The sequence below is a fragment of the Camellia sinensis genome, chromosome 10 (assembly GCF_055761805.1).
Source record: "Camellia sinensis isolate YWXY chromosome 10, ASM5576180v1, whole genome shotgun sequence".
Lineage (NCBI taxonomy): Eukaryota > Viridiplantae > Streptophyta > Magnoliopsida > Ericales > Theaceae > Camellia > Camellia sinensis.
The window spans coordinates 4,117,203-4,122,947 of record NC_138970.1 but is presented as its reverse complement, the minus strand read 5'-3'; the positions used below and the strand labels follow the sequence as shown (position 1 = coordinate 4,122,947).

The 5,745-nt window shown below is 30.5% G+C and overlaps 1 long non-coding RNA gene across 2 annotated transcripts; it reads left to right on the top strand.

Moving 5' to 3' along the window:
• The first annotated feature begins 423 nt into the window (after positions 1-423).
• LOC114260492 (uncharacterized) lies at positions 424-2,892 on the top strand. 2 transcript variants are annotated; one of them, XR_014343159.1, is made up of 4 exons: positions 424-457; positions 1,411-1,450; positions 2,099-2,481; positions 2,576-2,892. It is a non-coding gene; the product is annotated as an uncharacterized LOC114260492 (long non-coding RNA). The 2 variants fall into 2 exon arrangements; XR_014343158.1 differs by lacking the exon at positions 424-457 and having other exon boundaries at positions 514-1,450.
• The last annotated feature ends 2,853 nt before the right edge of the window (positions 2,893-5,745 follow it).

Sequence of the window (5,745 nt, the reverse complement as noted above, 5' to 3'; positions counted from 1 at the left end):
TTTCAATAAACAAGTGTCACAACACTACAACAAAAAATACACTTTAATGATACTATACTAGTGACATTTTTTAAAAATGTCACAAAAAGAATATTTGGTGGCACGTTTTAAAAAAATGTCACAGAGCCACAAACATACAAGGTTTTAGTGACATTTTAATAAAGAAGTGCCGCATCGCTACAACAAAAATGTGATTTAATAGCATCAATTTTATGACATTTTATAAAAGATTGACACAAGAAATTATTTTAATGATATTTATCAAAAGATGTCTCAGGAAGTCGAATGTAATTTTCAAAATTACATGGAGCAATTTGTATTTTAATCAAATCTCAAGAAGTGTATTTATAATTTATCCTATTTATTTTTTATGTCACTTTTTCATTAAGTGTGGTTATATATATATATTTTTTAATCACAACCATTGGATCACTACCATCACACCATTTCCATACAGGTAACGAAACTTCTATTTCACTCTCTATTTTCTGAAATGGGTTTCTATGAGTGAACTAGTTTCGAAATGATTTGATTTCAGTTATGAAATGGTGCAATTTATTTGAAATGGGTTTCCTAGATAGTTTCTGTTTCTATTTTCTGAATCTGAAATGGGTTTATCAAATGGTTTCCATCTTTGATTTTGGATATTAGTCATTAGCACTGGCAAATTGTAGTAGACATGAGAACTCTGTTTTTTGGACTTTGGTCCTCATGCTTTGTGAATACTTGTAATCTGAGTGCTCTCATGTCTTATATTCTTCACTTTATGAATGTGAGGCATGATCTTGCTTCTTCACAAAAAGCATTCCTAATGATTTCTTTGAAATAGTTGTGAAATGGGTCTCTTTCTATGAAATGAGTTCTATAGGTTTCTCTTTAATGGGTTTTAGGGGCTTCTAATACATTAAAAGGCAAGAAATAAGGGCAATCAAGCAAAAATGAGGCTACTTCTGTTTCTAACTTTAACTATCAACTAAATTTAATAGGAGTTTCTCTAATTAACTTTAGTTCATAAATTTTATTATCGAGCAATGGTTAATTTTTCTATTGTGATTCTATGGGTGGTTTCCATTCCAATGTGATTCAGGGCTCATCATCTTATTAATAAATATGATTCATGTTTCTAATTTTCTTATAATTTTTTTATGATTCATGTTTCTTATGTTTATCATTTTCTTATGATTTTGTGAGTGAAAAGTTGATCATTTGATTCATGGTGTTGGAAGGAATATTTTTCTTTTATTCAGATAAGAAATGTTCTCCCTTAATTTCTCAAGCTTCTTCTTATATATTTCTTCTTTGTAGATTTTATTTATTTTGGGTGTATTATACGGTATTTGGGTGTATTTTTTTTTTTTTTTTTATCTCTTTAAAATTGTGCTATGTTTTCTCTTATGTTGGTGTAAATAGGTGGTGCTTTTGGTGTTCGAAGGACTATTTTTTATTTTAGGTAAGAAACATCTTGTATTCATTTCTCATGCTTATTCTTATTTTTATTGGTTTACATATTTTAAATGTTAAATAACTGTAAATCCTTCATTCACATTTGTTTCCTGTGGTTTTTAATATTACTGTTAGAATTTTTGCTCTATCCCAAATTCCTGTTTATTTATATTAATAATTGTTTTAGTTTAGTTTGGATTTTGTGAGCAGTATGTTAATTGGTGGTGTTTGGTTGGGTAGTGTTGGAACTCATTATTTTTATGACAATTTATAGAGAACAAATCTTACTTGAAAGTAATTAATTGATTGTCATTTTTCACAATTATATTTGATTTATATTGTTGAGTTTAGGAGATCCTGATATTGAAAATGGGTATGGTTTTGATTGTTGTTGATTGATGCCTTTGGTTATTATTGATTTTTAAGCTATTGTTTAATATAATCTAAAGATTTACAATTACTTTTATATAATTTGTTGTAGTGTGGTGAACCAATTAAGTGAGTAAATAATGTGACTTGCTATCTAATTGAGAAATGCATATCGCTTTCAGTTGTGATCATCTTCGTTTTGACACTTTGTACTAGCTTATTTTTTAAATATTATTTATTAATTGTAATTATATAATTACTTAAGGAGTTAAATCTTGATTTACAGGTGGAGGATATAGTTGTTTTAAAAAGTATCATTAGGTCAACAAAAAGAGTTGCAATTGGAGTACTTAAATGTACAGACCTATCTAAAGAAGTAAAAGGAGAAGAACTAGGATCTGACTAATATAGAAGGTACATGTTCAAGTGCCAGTCAAACTTAGGGTTGGTTAGGGGTGTCCTAAAAAAGTGCACTTTTTGTTTTTTTACGAAAAGATGTGCAGAAAAGTAGAGAGGTGATGTGATGGAAAAAAGATAAAAAGATAAAAAGATGGATTATATAGTCTATGCCAAACAAGGCCTTAATAAGAGCTTGATCCGATCATATGGACTTGTCAAAACAATTAGACAAGCAATTGGAGCTCATGTTGCTTGGTTGCTCCATTTGTGGTATATTTCTTTCTTAAATACTAATTTCATTAACAAATTTATATTAACTTAATATAATTTCAATTACCTTTATATGTTTATCTTTTGGATGCAGATTTCGCAAGTTATGGATGCCAGCCAAGAATATTTATAGTAGTGAAGTTGAGAATTTGGGAACTGAATTTGTTTTGATAATGTCTCTCCGGAAGATGGATATCACTATGGCTTTTCAGAATTTATAATGGTAATAATTTTCTTTTAATTTTTTTTTTTTGCTTTAAGTTTGTTAGTGTGGTAGAATATTTTATAATTTTGATTATGATTTTTATTACAATATAAATAAATTTATATTTTTAGATTAAAAAAGATTGTGGTTTGAATTTTTTTTTTTTGTTTTGGTGTGACGATCCTATGGTGGTAATGTTTGTTTATTATTATTACAGGATGAATGGATGTCAAATTAATATAGGATGTGGCAATTAATATTCAATTGTTTATAAAATCGATTAAATTTTTACAGGCATTTACACATGCTTAGTTGTAACTTTTAAAAGTGTCAATGAAAAGAACATATAAGTAGCATTTTATAATAGTGGTAGTAGCTTTACAAAGTATCACTAGAATAAACTCCAATGGCACTTGAATCCATTTAATGGCACAAATGTATTGGATTTAGTGGCATTTATGAAATTTTTAAAAATATCAATTGTGGCATAATAAGCGCTGTTAAAAATTCATACAATGACATTTTTTAGATTATACGTCTTCTTTAATGGTACTTGATAACGTCACGAATAGTATCTATCATGACATTAAAGTATCACTAAAAGTCTTTAACCCTGATGGTGTAATGACACTTACAAGTGTCACTGAAGTGCCACTAAGTCTTTTTCTAATGACGCTTGATTGTGTCACAAATAGTGTTTATCATGACATCAAAGTGTCATTGAAAGTTTTTTGCCATGATGGTGTAGTGGCAATTGCAAGTATCTACCGTGGCACGAGTATAAATGACACTTATTCAAAACGCCACAAAATTAAAAAATGTCACTGAAAGAATAGTTCAGTGACACTTTCAAGTGTCACTAAACTTTTTTTTTTTTTTTTGTTACAGGAAAATCCTCCATACCCTCCCGCAAGTCCAAGGTAGCGCCCCTTGCAGAGATCACTAGGGGTGTCCTGTTAGCTGTTCCGAGCAAGGAGACTATAACCTGGGAACTTGCCCCAACCTCCTAAGACAAGCTCTGCTTAAGTCAGGACTCGCACAGCGGGAGAAGTGTGGGAACATAGACTATAACCTGGGAACTTGTCCCAACCTCCCAAGACAAGCACAGCGGGAGAAGTGTGGGAACATAGACTATAACCTGGGAACTTGTCTCAACCTCCCAAGACAAGCTCTGCTTAAGTCAGGACTCGCATAACGGGGGAATATTAAAGAGAAGTGTGGGAACATAAACTATAACCTGGGAACTTGTCCCAACCTCCCAAGACAAACTCTGCTTAAGTCAGGACTCGCACAACGGGGGAATATTAAACCCACACCAAGTGCTGATTAGACAACTTGAAATCCAACCTCCTAACTAACTATGCTTCGCCCAGGAGATTGGCCTAGGGAGAGAGAGAATTGAACTTGTGACCTTGGGATTTAAATCCCAATCCTTAACCACAATGCCACTCATCCCTGGGTTAGTGTCATTAAACTAAAAAAATGTTTTAGTGAGTAAAAAAAAGGGAAGTATAAATTTCATTTTCTTAAATAAAAACCATACTTTTTTTCTATATATTTATTAATGACAAAAAATTTCAAGTGGAACAATCTACCATTCAGTGCAAGATAATTATAAATAAGTTATAAACTATAAAATAAAGTTGGAATTACAAATATACCCCCATTATCTTCAGTGGGAAGAAGAGAATTTAAGATAGGAAAATGACAAAAGGAGGAAAGGAAATGGGGGGTCCCAATTTCACTTAAAGTCTCCATCTAACTTTTAACCAACAAACATTGTCCACCGACTCCCACAATATGTGACAGCTCAACCAAAAACCCACTGTTTTAAGTTTGGATGGGACATGACAAACTAGTTCCTCGGTTTGAGAGTAATTATTTTAGTTAAATTTTTTTAAATTTTTACAAATATATATAAGAATAGAGAGGGTAACACACCACTTAAATAGAGATGTTTATTAGTTAATTTAAATGGAAAACATTTATTTTTGCATTTTTGATATTAATTTCAAAAGTATTAAGTGTTACAAATAAAACTTAAAGGAGATTTCGTGTTTTTTAAAATAATCACAAGGAGGTAAATATAATTTATCCTAATTATATTTTCTTCAAACCTTAAAATAAGACATGTAATTTGTCCTATGCCTTTTATATAATAATTGTGTGCTAAGGCCATGTTTGTTTGGGTGGACATGAGCTTGGGATTGGACTAATAGTCCAATAAAATTATTAATCCGATGTTTGGTTAAACAATTGAAGTACGGATTAATTATTTTAAACTTGACTATTAGTTAAGATAGGATACATAATCTAACGAATTTGTAGTCTTAAGACTATTAGTCATGGGAATGCTAATCCAGTCCGCCCAAACAAACATGGCCTAAGAGTACATAAAGTTTTCACATAAATAATCACAGATGTCAAAAATATAAATGAGTCCATACATGTGAGCCAATGTATAAATCTCACTTTTATGTGTTCTCAAATTTTTATTTATTCAATATACAGCCCTAGGCTTAACAGGCCATGTTAGCCACCGCCATGCAATCTTTTCTTGAGAGAGGATTTTTGCCAAAATGGCCTCTCAAACTTGAACCTTTAAGCCGAATCTAACTGGGGCAAACTTTTATTTCATTACATGTGATGCCATTGCCCTTCAATATTTGTTTATTCTTTATTTATACCTTGTATTCCTTGCATATAATACTCATGCTTTGTAGTTGAGGCTAGATACTCTGACTGGTGTCAAAATAATTATTATATTGTGAAAATTGACCATATTATATATTACAAAAAAAATTCATTGTTTGACAATGGTATAAATATATAATTTTTTTACAGAATGACAAATTTAAATATTATTTGTGTAGGCTCTATAATGAAAGAGAAAGAATAAAGAAGAGCTATTGTTAAATTTTGATATTGTGAAAATAAAATACTGTTGAAAATGAAATTGAAAGAGTTATTGACCAATTTTGACTTGTTTCCACAGCATCAAATCAACGTATTCACATGGTATTTGCGGATCTATAAAATAATTATAATTAAAACAATGG